The sequence below is a fragment of the Eucyclogobius newberryi genome, unplaced genomic scaffold, assembly GCF_026437365.1.
Source record: "Eucyclogobius newberryi isolate DKJ021-1_F unplaced genomic scaffold, fEucNew1.0.hap1 SCAF_9, whole genome shotgun sequence".
NCBI classification, from domain to species: domain Eukaryota; kingdom Metazoa; phylum Chordata; class Actinopteri; order Gobiiformes; family Gobiidae; genus Eucyclogobius; species Eucyclogobius newberryi.
The window spans coordinates 24,686,728-24,702,971 of NW_027316532.1; the positions used below are offsets into that span (position 1 = coordinate 24,686,728).

Genomic DNA, 16,244 nt, shown 5'->3' on the forward strand with positions numbered 1-16,244 from the left:
CGAAACGCGCACAAAAGAGCTTATTGAGGCCAGTCCCGACGCAGACGTTTAAGTTTTCGGTCAACAATGTGCCGTGTGAGGCGCCTCAAAGCTCTGTTAAGCCGGTTACATAACTGGCTGCAATGGGACGTTTACCCAATCCCAGTGCAACCGATTACAGCCCACATTTCAATCCAGCTATAGTCTAAATACCAAAGGGAACGTCGGTGTACGTTATGGGCATACTCGTAGCTCAACACCAGGGGGCGCTTTACGTGGAGGTTAAAGGAGACGTATAACGTGTTTTTCCACGTACTTAGTGTTGAACTATGACCTAAGTAGGTTGTCATTTCACGTTTTGTTCAGCGTAAATCGCAATATTGATCTAAAATGGTCTTGTCCTATAAACAGAGTGGAGGTGAAATCAGTTCTTTTCACTCGAGCCTCGGTTGCAGGACAATAAAGAATTAATGACACAGGCATGATTCAATCAAAATAAAACTTTGGGGAAACTACTGATGAGGAAACTCTGCTGTAACAAGGTTTAAAGCCCCATTAAAGTTTCAGCATAATATTTACCCTTTAAGTTTATTTAAATCTATATTTTTATGGCCGTGGCTGGAGAGCCGCGGCGCGGTCAAATTGCCGCGCAGTTTCAGGAACCGCGGCATTTCCTTTATAGTCCGTTATAGCCTCATGGCTAACCCTACTCTAACCCTAACCCTAACCCTAACCCTAGCCCTAACCTTAACCTTAACCCTAACCTTAACCCTAACCTTAACCTTAACCCTAACCTTAACCCTAACCCTAACCCTAACCTTAACCTTAACCCTAACCCTAACCCTAACCTTAACCCTAACCTTAACCTTAACCCTAACCTTAACCCTAACCTTAACCCTAACCCTAACCTTAACCTTAACCTTAACCCTAACCCTAACCTTAACCCTAACCTTAACCCTAACCTTAACCTTAACCCTAACCTTAACCCTAACCCTAACCTTAACCCTAACCTTAACCTTAACCCTAACCTTAACCCTAACCCTAACCCTAACCTTAACCCTAACCTTAACCTTAACCTTAACCCTAACCCTAACCTTACCCCTAACCCTAACCTTAACATTAACCCTAACCTTAACCTTAACCCTAACCCTAACCTTAACCCTAACCTTAACCCTAACCTTAACCTTAACCCTAACCTTAACCCTAACCTTAACCCTAACCCTAACCTTAACCCTAACCTTAACCTTAACCCTAACCTTAACCCTAACCCTAACCTTAACCCTAACCTTAACCCTAACCCTAACCCTAACCCTAACCTTAACATTAACCCTAACCTTAACCCTAACCCTAACCCTAACCTTAACCTTAACCCTAACCTTAACCCTAACCTTAACCCTAACCCTAACCTTAACCCTAACCTTAACCTTAACCTTAACCTTAACCCTAACCTTAACCTTAACCTTAACCCTAACCTTAACCCTAACCTTAACCCTAACCCTAACCTTAACCCTAACCTTAATCCCGCACGGTCTAAAACGGCACAGTTTCAGGAGCCGCGGTGCGCAGCCGGCACAAAAATAACATGGCAGTTTTGGCCGTGCGCCGCGGCTCTGCAGACACTCCCTATTTTTATAGTGTGAAAACACTATAACCCTGTATATTTTAAGCTCCCAATGTGTCCAGTGGAGGATGAATTGGTCTATGTGAATGTTATTTTCTTATGTCCATTATCGGAGGTTAAGGGGGAAAAAGAAGATTAGCCTTTGCTACAAGTTCAGTGAGTCGTGCGTGAAGCTTCTTTGGCTCACAACTCCACCTAGTGGTACAAGACTAATGTGTATGAAGAACTAGACTAGTTGTTCTCAAACTGTGGTACATGCACCATTGGTGGTGCACAAATTCCTTTGCAGTTCAAATATTTGCTGACTTTAGAGTAAATTTAATCCCCATTTAAGTTTGTTTAGAACTAGGAAAGCAATTGTGTACCTGGTATGGTCCTTTTTTCCCTAAGACCTGGTTTCTATGGTAGTACTCATGTAGTAGTATTAGTTTATTTCAGTCACATGTATATTCAGACACTTTAACACTTGACATGCAGACAGATCGATAAGGTGTTGGCTGAAGCGTATGCTTATTTGGCCTACCCTTTTGACCTGAGCTCAATTGTGAAACCACTCATAAATCCAAAAAGCAAAAGGTAACTGTACTATAACAGATGCAAAGTATATTATTGTCACAAACTAAGACATATAATTCATGTATCTGCTCAAAGTTATACATTTAAACTTATTTTTAAAGTGGAAGAGTTTAAGTTCTGTGCAACTGTTCCAGAGATCTAGCCCAAAATTCCATGGTATTTATTCTAAAAGGCCAAGTATTTTCTTAGGGGGTACTTGGTGTGAAAAGTTTGAGAACCACTGAACTAGACAATTCCATTTCAGACACATGGCCGTAAACTGAACGTTGTCTCTTTTCAAGCCACTTCACAAAAGAAACCGAATCTTTTGGAAAACACATCTCTGTTTGTCGAATTTGCTCGCCCACACCTGCCCCTCAGAAAGGACATGTGGTCAACAGTTTAGGGAGCCGGGGGATGCTACTGGAGACAGAACAGTTCCTGCCTCTGGTCCCACGGAGAGAGCGAGCCCGCATACATTAACCTGTAAAAAGCGTGTTACAATAAGCAGTTACAATATCCATGCAGGAGAATATACACAGGTCAAAGTCACTTGTAATCTCCCAGCTTTGCCTGCCAATTTCAAAACATTTCAAACACTGGGGTTAATCAGAAACACGATTCAGGGGTTCCTTATTACTTCTTAAGTCTACAAAGGTACGGGACTGTCAGATGCTCGCGCTGCTTTTCTTCATCGAATGCACTTGTCCCAGAAGAACCGCGAGATCCACTCCCGGTTTAACATCAGCCGCATCTTTGGGACAATAATGTATCAACCAGATGTGCTTTACCTTCTTCCAGGAAACTCGAGAGATGCTGGGTTCGAGACAAGACCGTGACTCAATATAATAAACAAGTCCATTACGAACCAGTATGTATCAAAAGAGGCATCAAAAGTCTGCCACGGCTGCAAACGGATTACATTCCATTTTGTGCAATAAATCATAAGTGACGTTGTCAGGTCGTTTGATGACACCACACTGTTTTGTAGCACGTTAAAATCAGTTCAATATTTAAAATGATGATTGTGTGTTATAAATTGTGTCTTTATGTTTATCTTGAAATCGAAGATGACACAAGATCTCGCGATGAAAAATGGCTACACGATTGTAAACACGTGTGGAAAAGGGTCTTGTGAGATATTTTTCCATGTGTTTACATTTGGTTCGAACAAAAAAGAAAGTGCTGAGGTGTTACATCTCCCGAGAAGCAGCAGTTCCAAAAGCAGTCTTACAACGAAAGCAGAAATATTACATGAAGTAAATCAAGAGTGAACCGCCATTATGAAGCTGTTTTTTTAAATTGTATTTTTATTACGGACATTACATTCACATTGGACAAGCCAGACGCATTACTTTAAGTGTTTTGCACAAGTGTTAGTTTTCAGCACCTGGCCATGGGAAATATAAAACAAACAACACATGCTGCTAATATAAAAAAGACAATTTGTAACGATTATTGCCTTGGCCAGTGTGAACATTTCTCTTGGAAGTATACAGACATTTTAGTCTAAATGTATTGCTATTTGTTTCCAGTTTTAAATCAGCTAGTTATACGTTTCCATTGTCTACGACACAGTTACCATCAATAGCACCTCTTGTATAATTTATGACCATGGCAAATTCAGAGTTCCGTGGGATATCAGAATGAAGACACTTATAGAATAATGTAAGATTATTGAAATGTAAATTAAAAAAATCTAGAAAAAAGAAATCTTTATATGTGTATTATATGTATCTTTATCTGTAAAATTTCACAATGATGCCAGTGCCAGGCATTTCTATTGTATTTTGTATTGTGTATAATGAGCAGAGAGGTTTCAATGTCAAAAATCCTGCCTTGTCTCGTTCTCATGGACACAATCTCATGTCTTGTTTTGTGGGAATTGTGTCTCATCCCATACTCACTCAAAATAAAATATACAACCTCATTATTTACTTCAATATCAACACTAACCCTAGCTTTTTAACAGCTCGGGGCTTATCTCCTCAATAACTGCATCATTTTAGGCTGCTGCACTGCAAAGTTTCAGATGAACATTGTACGTGACTTTGCATTTTACAACACTTTCTTTTATCACAGTCGATCTGATATGCTGAACGATTTCACTGAGCGCTATTTGATTTCCCTCCTGGACCCCCAGATGTGCTCTAATCGCTTCATTGTGCAGCGAGGACCGTCGAGAGCAACAGTGTTCACTAATCAACCACAGATCACCGACAGCTCACACATATAAAAGCCTTTCTGCTACATGTGGCGCTCTCCTTTGTCTGTGAGATGATCAATAAACGCAATAAAACAAAGCCAAAACAACAAGTGACGTCAATACTTTCCTGAGAACGATACTGACAAGTTTGAGAAAAACTCAAAAGGCTCAAGTGACAGTATTTACTAAGCCTTTCCATATGATGCGAAGTTACATAACGCACATACTGTGGCAGCTAGCTTTTATACTGGTCTGTTTTATGGGGTAAAGCTTTTAAGGTAGTTTGTTGTAAAATACCTTTTTGTTCCCCTTTTGCGATGCACTGTAAACTTACATTTTATAATGACCGGCACCGCACGGAATAGTAGTTACACTGGAATTGCTCCCATTAGATCTCTATCTCAATTGACTGCGTACTACTGTTTCAAGAGTGATTTTAAAGCCGGGGAGGTAGCTTCTCATTTAAAAGGTCGTGCTTAGTGGAAACTATATAGCCGGGTTACACATTTCATTATACAGTAACAGCTTGTAAATGGAGGGAGTGGAAACTTTTAGCTTTGGCCCAGAGACAAGCCAAAGTCAACCGAGCTGAATAATGAAGAGAAGGAGCAATGTGTTGTCACTCAAATGTTTGGTAAAAGTAATAGGATACGTTTACCTGAGCGATATGCAAAAAAAAAAATAGTGTTGTAGATTTTAATGATGATGACGTTAGCTGTAATATGCGAGTAGTTTGAGCTAGTTGTAGTAATATTGTAGAGGTTGTACTCAATGAAAACACATACTTTTTGTACAGAAGTCTTGTCAATATTAGCATTAACATCAGGTGAACCCTTGTTCCAGTCCCAAGCGAGGATGAATATACAAAAATACATTAGTATACGGTTTTGATTCAGTTGTTCTTTGGACTTTTTAAATAGAGCTATGTTTTATTTTGATTCCGTATATTTTACTTATATTGCAAAGCACATTATAAACTATGCTATATAAATAAAGGGGATTGGATGTATACAAATATCAAACAGTGTATCTCGGATGTGAAGCTCTGGTGATGGAGATGATTGATGGATACCCTTAATAAGTACTTTTGGCTGCAGCAAAATTAAAAGCAAAAAAAAAGAAAAAAAGGATGACAGAGATGGAGCCGACTATCAAGTACAGGACTGAATGAGCTCATTAACCCACTAAATTACATGGATTTAAAAAAAAACGTTATTAGACACACGCTTGACTAACATTTTATATTCTATTTCCTTTAGTTTTAGTTTTTTTGTTCCGTTCTGTAGTATACAAATTAAATATAGAAATGTGTGAGAAAGGGCAGTTCCTCTTACTAACAGTCCAAGTGTGGCAGGGGGCTTTTATGTACCAGGCCCCAATTCTCTGGAACTCTCTGCCACCTGCTATAAAAAATGCTGACACTGTTGCACAAGTGTTTAAAATTAGACTTAAACTCTGTTTTATTTATACACACTTGGCCTTTTTCCTTGTGTACTTAAATAAATGAAACTATTGTTATTTGACATGAAACAGCATGTATACTAGCTTCTGTCTAGTGGTACTTTATTTTACTTCCTTCTCTGCTTGTTAAATGATGTGTAGCCTTGTGCCATGTAAGTGCATTCTCGTCAACGTTATAGCCAGACAGCTCCATTAGCTCACCAGGTCAGATCAGTCAGTCATTGTTGGCGTGTGTCTACGACCTGAGTTGACAGCTGTACCACCGTGTACCTGAGGAACTTAACCCACCTCTAATTATCAGCGTGCAGCTGTGTAATTTCTGGTCCCGTGTCTGTGCGTGTCACCGCCTCGTAGGGCTGTTATTTCGCCAAAGTGCGGAGAGCGTGTCCAACAGCTGGGCGACTGCTCAACAGATGCTGGGGTGTACGGAGCGGAGAGGAGGACGAGAGTTGAAACAATTCTCCTTGTAAGAGCATGTGTGTGTAAGAATGTAGGTTGTGGGGAAGAGCTTAAAGGGACCCTAAGAAGAAGGGGGGAAAACGAGGAGGGGAAGAGGGCCAGGGGAGTCCAGGGTGAAAGGGATGTTTGGGTTGAGAGGAAGTCTTGCGAAAAGTGAAAGTCCCTCTCGTGGTCACGTGGGTTGGTAAACGTTACTGGGCTGGAACACGCACACACACACACGACATCGGGAAGGGCGGCCTTACATTATCGTTTTTGGGGTAAAACAGATGTATTTCACAGTTAGGGTTGTTGAATTGCCTCTCATTTTTAAAAGAAACTGGGGAAAAAAAGGAATGCATGTCTTGAATTCACTCTCAATCCTGGTCTCTCAACAAAAGTCTGAACTATTGCAAGTTAGGGCCAAGGTTAGTCCAGGAAACAGTCAGTTAATAGCATGTAATAATAAATTGAGGCACAAGTTGGTTTGATTCAAGTCCAGGTTAAAGAGTCCGCATGGGTCTGGAAGAGATTTTCTTTTCAAATTTGATATGGATTCTGCAGATTTCAATATTAAAACTTATCCAAAAATAATTTAACGGTAAATCTGAAGCAAGATATTTCACAAGCTTGTACATCATTGGAGATAGATTTGGAACAGTAAAGGCAACTCTATAAAACTTACCCATGAACTGCAAAAATCCATGTCAAGTTCTGAGTTCTACGGCATTTGGAGGTCCAAAAGTCTACCCTCTTACAAAAGTCTACCCTCCTAACTCTTTTTAGTCTACCAGCTGGATATTGTAGATTCAGCGCTTGAATGATTGCCTATTCAGTTGATGGTTCACTAGAATTAAAGCCCAACTTATAATTTATCCAACAAAAAAAGCTCTAACATCCTTGATACAACAATCCATTTTATATTGTTCCTTTCTAGTAAATCTGCATGACACCCCCGAAAGTCCTTTTACTATGTTGCTAATGCTAACTGGCTGCACTGACAAAGGAAATAGTGTCTGTGTAATTACTTTTGCACATGTTGCAGGAAGAAAAATACATCGACTAGATCTCCAGAAACAGCTTGTCTGTCAGGTTTCTAAAGCTTGGCAATGGTGCGTGGCCAAGGTCTCGTGCCAAACGACTTTTGCGGAATAACACACAGTTTCCTTAATCTCATCAATTAGCAGTTAGCAGGGGAAAAGCGCCGCCTGCAACCGTGATGAATTCAACAAGAGACCTCGAACAAAGGAGCGGTACGAGAAAAAGAGAAAAACGCTGAGTAAGATGTCCTTAGGGATGGTTTTTTGTTGCCATGTAGCATCAATCACTGACTTTTCCCAACAAAAAGGGGAGAAATTGTTTTTGCATCTTGTACTTGGGGCATCGTGTAGGTTTGGATATAATTCTTTTTAATGTGCCAAATGATAAATGAATGCAGGAGCACTGATGGCTTTTTAATCCCAACAAGAAACATTCTGTGGTCGAGACACTGAAGCGTATACGATGAGCATAAGGAACACATTTAAAACTAGACAGCGATATTGTCTGACTGGAGTTTGTGGCTTAGGAGTTCTTCCAACCATCCCAATGTATATACAATCTCATGACCGATACCGTAGATTGAGTGGGCTATAGTTTTTTTTTTAATGCGAGCCAATGTGTTATTCAAGTGGAGTAGTTCTTTGCGTAACCCGTCAACCATTTCTCAGATTGAAGGACGGTTATTGCCAGTTGTGGTTTAATTGGTCGTCGACGAGTCAAAATAATAATGGAATCCGGGCACTCCCGTAAACTGTTTTGTAATATCTTATGAAAGAAAGAGTGAACACTATCCAGGATGTTTATAAAAGGAGAGGTTAGTGTGACAACAAATCCAATTATTTACTGGATATATGACGCTTTTACTGGATTATTTTTCAAGTTGCACATAGTACTGCTGAGAGTGGCAGTGGCTCAGTTGGTAGAGCGTTCCCCCCATGATCCGACGCCCGAGTGGCAGTGGCTCAGTTGGTAGAGCGTTCCCCCCATGATCCGACGCCCGAGTGGCAGTGGCTCAGTTGGTAGAGCGTTCCCCCCATGATCCGACGCCCGAGTGGCAGTGGCTCCGTTGGTAGAGCGTTCCCCCCATGATCCGACGCCCGAGTGGCAGTGGCTCCGTTGGTAGAGCGTTCCCCCCATGATCCGAAGCCCGAGTGGCAGTGGCTCCGTTGGTAGAGCGTTCCCCCCATGATCTGACGCCCGGCAGTTGGATCCCAGCAATGCATCATGTCATTATGACCTTGGGCAAGACACTTAACCCATGTCGCCAAGTGTCTGCATCCACCAGTGTTTAAATGGGTGAATAGTTCATTGATTGAACTATTCACCCATAAAGCAGGCTTTAAAGAGCGCTTTAAAAATGTCACTATTAAAAGAGTTATATAATGGAAAGTTGACCTGTAAGAGCTTTTAACCATGTTGTAACGCTTACTCTTCCCATTAACCCCCTCAAAGTTGCTTTAAGAGTGATTCATGCATTTGTGAGTGATGAGGCATGATTTCCCTGCATTCGAAGCACCATTGCTCTGACACGTCCCATTTTCCCCACACACCAAATGTTCTGCGCTTTCCATTTTTCGTTAAATCTTTTGATCTGTGATATATACGTATGCAATTTTGGAACAATTGAAAAAATGAATCCACCGCTCGCTGCATGGTTCGGTAGCACAGCCCTTTATTTTGACGACATTTATGGTGATGTATTGTAAAGAAGGCATACATTGCTGCAGTTTTCAATCCAGACGTTATTTCTTTTAGAAAGTCGTTTTGGATGAAAAAATATAAACTACATAGCAGACAAGCACATAACATGTCTTCTTCAACCTTTCATCTAAAATAGATTGTGAAGTCTTGACACCACGCATTATTCAAACCAGAAAACACATCGCGCATGGGCCATGTTTACACTTGAATGGATTTGATATTACAACAGTGGCACCATTCATAGCATGACTGAGTTTCAAACGCATGTATCACAATCCATACAAATGGCCTGTGTGCAAATGGCCATTACTAATGCAACATGTCATCGCAGCTGGATCATATACGGAAAAGAGTAATTGCTGAAATAACTCTCCCACTTGCGCGTTAGTCCAGTCACCATGAGAAATGACTTAATTTAGATAATATAATCATATGAACAGACTTTGCCAAAGACTGGTAAAAAAGAAAAAGACAAATTCCTTCTTCTCTAGAAATCCGGATTCCTTAAATCAGAGGCGATAGGAGTCGTCGAGAAAGAGTTAGGGAGGAGTAGAATCCACCTTGACCCCTCTTTCATCTTCATAGCTGAGCCTTTATCTGGCCGTGGAACAGAGGAGGGCTTTATGCCGTACTATTCCCCATAGAGAATCTCACTGGGTTTTGTGAAAGGCTTGAGAGAATGGGTTGAAAGGCATATTGTGTCTTATCTGCAGTCATACTATTAGATACTATTAGCCTGAGAGAAATTGGGGGATTGGACCCTTCTTTTTTTCTGTGTGAAGTTGTGCCAGTGCTGATCCTTAGATGCTGATCCCGGGATTGACCGAGGGACAATTCTGATGAAGGCTTAAGACATTTGAGAAAAAATGTCGCGTTTGATTTGACTCCATGCACATTATAGTCATTTGGATTTTCCCAAAACGTCTCTATTATTATAACAGAGAAAACAGAACTGGATACAGACAAGGCTCTTTCACTCTACTGCAATACAATGTGTTGTATTTTATTACCACTCTATAAGAAATATTGGGAAATGGCAAATAATGAAGCAAATTAATGCATGGAAGTTCATCAGATTGGTCAAATTACAGCTTTCAAATGTTCCACTTTGAAGTTCATTGTAGTGTATTTTTGAAATATTTGAAATATTTTTCTAATGTCAATTAATTTTGACATTCACAAGTACAAGATGTACAATCTTGTACTTTTTAAAGTACTTGTTTTTCCCCATTGACTTGGGACGTTGAACACAATACTGTTTTTCAACAAATCTTCAATTTTCCCCACTTCATACAATTTCAACACATTCCATCAAATTAGTACATACACAGATGTAGTATTTGTACACACATGCAGTACTTTTTTACATAAATGCAGTATTGGAAGCTAATCAAAGCATACAAGCATGAGATTTAAGACTTGAATAGCAAAAGGCATGAGTTTTCTACCAGGCAGTGAAAGAGAATCAGATGAAAGACTCCTTTAGCTTGGAAGATATAATAATCAAAAAATATTTATTTAGGCGTACAAATCAGAACTCCCAAAGGGAATAATATATAGTTTAAAGATAAAATAAAAAGAGTGAAGCAACATCATCATCTGCGACTCTCAGCAGTGGCATAGCAGTTCACGTTCTCGATGATCGGTGGTCGAGGTTCGGCTGTCCATTTTCCGCCATCACAAACTGGGCCCAGTAGTCGCCGGGCAGCGACAACAGACGCGCCACAACCTTAACGGAGAAAAACACAAGGTTAATGAGATGGCAGACGGTGCCAAAAAGAGCAGACTGGTTATAAAAGCGCCTTTGCTGTGGGATGCTTGTGTTCAAGAAATGTAATTTGAAAAGCCTAAATATGTCAAATAATAGCTGGAAACTTGTGATAAAAAGGGTGGCAGCAAACCATTCATTCATTTTCTACTGCTTGTTCGCTTTAGGGGTCGTGGCTGACTGGAGCCTATCCCAGTGACCAGCTCGTCACAGAGACATAGACACATAGATAACCATTCACTCTCACATTCATTCACTAGGGCCAATTTACAGTTACGGTGGGAGGAGGGAGGAGGAACTAAAAATATGCACTTTATTCACTTTGGCATAAATGAAGTGATGCCAATTGAGGACATTGATAGTTTACTTGCAGACAAAATAAGTTTATCTTCAGTGTAATTAGGTTGCAGTTACTTCTCAGTCTGTCATGACATCTCTACTCAATGAATGTCCTACATTTTCTAAATCTGAGTAATTTTTATTCTGTGTATATTTCATTCCCCAGATCAAAAACAACTTGGTTAATACAGTTTGTTTCCTTTCACCACACATAAGTGCTCTACCTTAAACTGTTTCTTGGTGTCCTTGAGGATGATGCTGGGCTCAGGGTTTTGAACTGCATGGCCCACAATCGGTGGACCGAATACTAAAGAAAGATTCTTGATGTTCATACGCGTTTCTTCACTGTTCGCTACCCTGATAAAACAAAGATAAAACATATTACAGCAGAGTTGGTTGAGGCCTGCTAGTTAAATTTGCTTAAATGGGCCTCCAACATTCATCATAACCAAATTATATAAGCTGTTATTTGATCAAATGATAGCTTGAGGGAACTGCCAGGATTTGTCTGTAGTGCCGTGTTAATGTTTTTCAGGGCGCATCTCTAAATTGCGCATTGAGACGGACTGAGACCATGTAAGATGCGTAACATGACATTTAAGAGTCGCTGTGCATAGTTACACCCCTGGTAAATACACGTGCCACCTCTAATAGTGAATATTCATCAATAGTATAACAAAAGTAGACACTTACCTCTGGAGGTGGAGCATCAGAAAAGCCAGAGTCTCTCTGTTTGGCTGCGGCAGGTCTCCAATAGTTTGGTACATCAGCGCAATGCTGTTGTCATCCTCTGAAATAAATTGTACAGCTCTGGTCAGAAATCATATAAATGTGTGTTTGTTCAGATCCTATAATTCACTGAACTCAATAATTGAGAGTAGGAAGAGGCCAGGAAACCACATTATAAATCCCGTAATGATTACAAGAAACTTCTCACATCCAAATTCTATTAGAGTCTCTGGAGATTTCTAGGACTACCGTTTCAGAGCGTGTGATCTGTGTCCTCATTTGTCACTGCAGTAACGCTCAATATGCTCGTGTCATAATATGAAGTCATAGGTTCAAAACAATGATTTTAAAGAAAGACAACACAAGGCTCTGCTAACCTGCTAAATCCATGAAGGACTGGTGGAGACGGGCGGTGAGCAGAGGCTCCTTCAGGTTTCGGAGGTAGTTCTTGAGCAGCCCTGTGACCGTGTGGATGTCGTCCCGTTTGCTCAGGACAGGGAGCGTTTTGCCTCTGAGGAACCTCTCCTTCAGCTCCTTCACTCTGCTTTCAATGCAGGACACACTGTACAGGCCAGGCTGCGAAGAACAAACACATCACCTGTGAGAAACTCTTTGCCCTATTGTCTAAAATAAACTATAAAAGTATCATTTTACACTCCATTCACTTTCTCTGTGATATTTGACCCTACCATGACATTGTTTTATGTTGCACCGAATCACCAAAGCAAGTTCCAGTGTTTGTGATTCTGTTCATTAGCAATGGCAATAAACCTTTTCTGATTCTGATTCTGACAGTATTATAGAACTGATGAAATGCAGTCTGATTATCATCATTGGGACATCAACATAGACCTTGCGTTCCTGATCAAATCTGGTAAATGTTCAAAAGGAAAAGGCTCACCTCATGCAGCCCTCTCTGCTCAATTTCCCTGACGCAGTGAACAACAAGAGACGGGATCATGGAGGAAGTTTCTGGAACATAGTCAAACAAGACTCCCTGGAACAGAAGGAAATTTGGATTAATGTTTTCACCATTTACACAAGGGCTACAAGCTTGATTAAGTTGTCGCAATTACGGAATTAGCAAATTACCAAAGCTCCCTTCCAGCCCTTTTAGTTTATATTGGGCCTTTTGCACACTTTTCAACCCTGTAGTTTAAACAAACAAGTACTGAAATGCATGATTATTGTGTCAGGGGCAACTAACGGCTGTTTTTAATTTAGTGAGTTTTCGTTTGTTTGATTAATCAATCAATCAATCAATCAGTTAAGATCAATAAATCAATCATTTACATCCTTCTATTGCCGTAAAACCTCTTCTCGACACGTCATGTTTTGGGGTCTGTGTATAGTTCAGACAGTGATTATTCAATTATTAAATTAGTTGACAATGATTTAAATAATTGATTAGTTGCGATATATCAATTCACTTGTTTCAGTCCTTAGTTCTAAACAATAACTAACCCAAAAGGAGGACGCAAATGTGGATTAAAGTGAGTCTAAATGTATTACCAGTTTGAGAACCTGATGATCATGCAGTTTTGTTTTTTTGTTTGCAACTATTGTACCATTCTTGCTCTGTAAATCACTTTTGAATAACTATAAAATTTGCCCCGTCTACTTCTGTTTTATGCATTCTTTGATATTTTCCCCTTGCTCTGGCCATAATCAAGTTACTCTCCACCAAATCGACTTACGGTTTTGGAGACAAACTCGTGGAGACGCACACCTCCATTGTTCTTGGGAGTGCTGGGGAGAGTTTTCCTCTCGCCCTGAGGGAGGCTCGGCTGCTTAAACTCATCCTCAGGTTTGGCACATTCAGACCTTACACATTTCACGTTCTTTCTGAGCCCGTCTGTCCTCGAGGTAGAAGCGTCCCAATCCTGTCAGATACACATTATGAGTCATTAAAAGCAGATTTAATATTTGTTTAAATCAGTTGAGTAGTAAAAGACTTACCAGAGAATTGTCAATTTTATCATTGCTAATGTCTGATAAGATAAAGGTCGATTCATCTTTTGTCTGGACTCTGTAGGAAAATAGGAAACATGTCAGCTCAAGTCAAAAGAATCCTATGAACTATTTCTTTGGTCAATGCAGGAACTACTAAGAGGCCAAGTCAGAAACATATTCTTACTTGAAGCTTGGTTTGAGATTGGATGCCGCCTGATTGTTGGTGTTGGGGAAGGCCAAAGATGAGTGCAGTTCAGCACTGAGCCGGATACTGGAGGACCCTTCACTGGAGGACCCTTCACTGGAGGACCCTTCAATGGAGGACCCTTCAATGGAGGACCCTTCAATGGAGGGCTGTTCACTAGAGGTCTGTTCAATGGAGGACCCTTCAATGGAGGGCTGTTCACTAGAGGTCTGTTCAATGGAGGACCCTTCAATGGAGGGCTGTTCACTAGAGGTCTGTTCAATGGAGGACCCTTCAATGGAGGGCTGTTCACTAGAGGTCTGTTCAATGGAGGACCCTTCAATGGAGGACCCTTCATTGGAGGGCCGTTCAATAGTCGGCTGTTCTCGGATCAACTGGATTTGGCGATCCTGGACACAAACAGAAGGATTGTGGATTACAACTCTGTTTATTGCCATTTAAGTGAATAGGTGTTACATGATGGTGTGATTGGTTCATATTTTGAATCACAAAATGAGAGAATTACAGCTTTAAGTGTACAAAATGGAGAGATTAAAGGAGCAGTATGGAACTTGTCTCTAGAGATACAGACGGCAATGAGTCATATTGAGGGGCGTAGTGAATGCAAAAAGCACTTCTTCCCTCTATTAGGATGTTTGCTGCAGATTTATATGTATTTTGCACATTCGTTCACACAGTAACATTTGAGTCTTAACGGACACTGTGTGGACATGGCATTACCCCAGAAAAGTAAACCGATAAGATTGTTCTGTTGATGTTAAAAAACAACCTGGGGGACACATTTGGGTGGAGTCAGATGTATACGTACCAACTTCTCACAGTCAGCTTCAGCCTTTTGTCTGCGCTGGATCTCTACATCCACTTGGTTCTGGGAGTGTTTCAGTTTGACCTTCAGGGCTTGGTTCTCAGTTTCTGTTTTGGTGAGATTCTCTTTACATGACCCAAGCTCCTGCTCAGCCCTCAGCATCCTATGATGGCAATCAGCAAAGTATTTGGAGATCTGGATGAAGTCTGAAGAAGACGGAGGAGCATTAGAGTGACACAAACTGTAAATGTATGAGACAGAACTGAAAATACTTACTAGGCTCAATGCTCTCATTTTGCACACCCAAATGAACCTTTAGCACACTGGCATTAGTGAGCTTGTAGTATAAGCTCTGGAGCGTTCCCATAGCAGCACCCATGGTGACAGACCTGGATAAAAGTGGGGACTGGGTCATTTAAAGGACCACCAGGTAGTGATAAACATAAATCAACATGCACTGCTTATGCTTTATAGCCTAATGTTGTTAATTATAAAAAAATATTTGAAACAATGTAGCTGAAGAAATCTTAAAAAGAAATTGCTAAAAAAATTGAAAGGTCTTGTTCTTATTTGCGTAAATTAAGAATAAATTGTATACTGGATACAAAAAGATTTACAAAGGGGATTTTGTTTTCTGTATATCAGTAAAATTGCGTGGTGGGCCAGGAAAAACAGCTTTTGAAGTTAGTGTTCAAAATACATTTATGGATGTAATCCAAGTTGATTGCTAGCTAATGAAATAAGAATACCTGTATATTACCTGTAATACTATATAGATGCAGGAGAATTAACAGAAATGACCAGATACTACCTTAAACTAATTTATAACTCTAAAAATTGCATTGTATTCAATCAAATATGACTAGTTTCAGGAGAAACTAACCTTTATTATATTTATTCCTGAATAAATATCTACAACACAATCCTAAAAAAAAAAATTCTTCAGCGTCAAATATGTTATTTGTACTGGCGGCTGGCAGCCAACTGCAAAGGTGCATTTACGGCCATCTACTTTATTCTTTGGACTAGATTCTGTCAAGACGAGTGAACGTGAAAGTCTTCTTCCTCTTTGGTGTTTTATGATGGTTGGTATCCAAGTGTTACATTACCGCCAGACTTTATTCTTTAGACTTTATTCCAGAGCTGACTCTGGAATAAAGTCTGGTCAAATATGACCAGAAAAATGACAAGTCTTTCAAGAAATTTTGCACCGTGAGTCAAGTTTGCTTTGGGGCATCATCATCATCACTTTTGCTTTGTGACATCTAAACATCAAAAAATTTGAGAATTCCAAATTCTACAATTCTTCTGTGACCAACATTTACTATGGCAACGAGCAGCATGGCTACTTGGGATGATCTCTCCCGTTTACAAGAGGAACATTCATATTCATATACATTTGAAGGCTGGGTGTCCCATTTCATCATGGGTGGGCTGCATTTC

At 40.2% G+C, this 16,244-nt stretch overlaps 1 pseudogene; it reads right to left on the reverse strand.

Annotated features, from left to right (window-relative positions):
• Nucleotides 1-10,597: 10,597 nt before the first annotated feature.
• Nucleotides 10,598-15,186, reverse strand: LOC140353484 (uncharacterized; annotated as a pseudogene).
• Nucleotides 15,187-16,244: the final 1,058 nt, after the last annotated feature.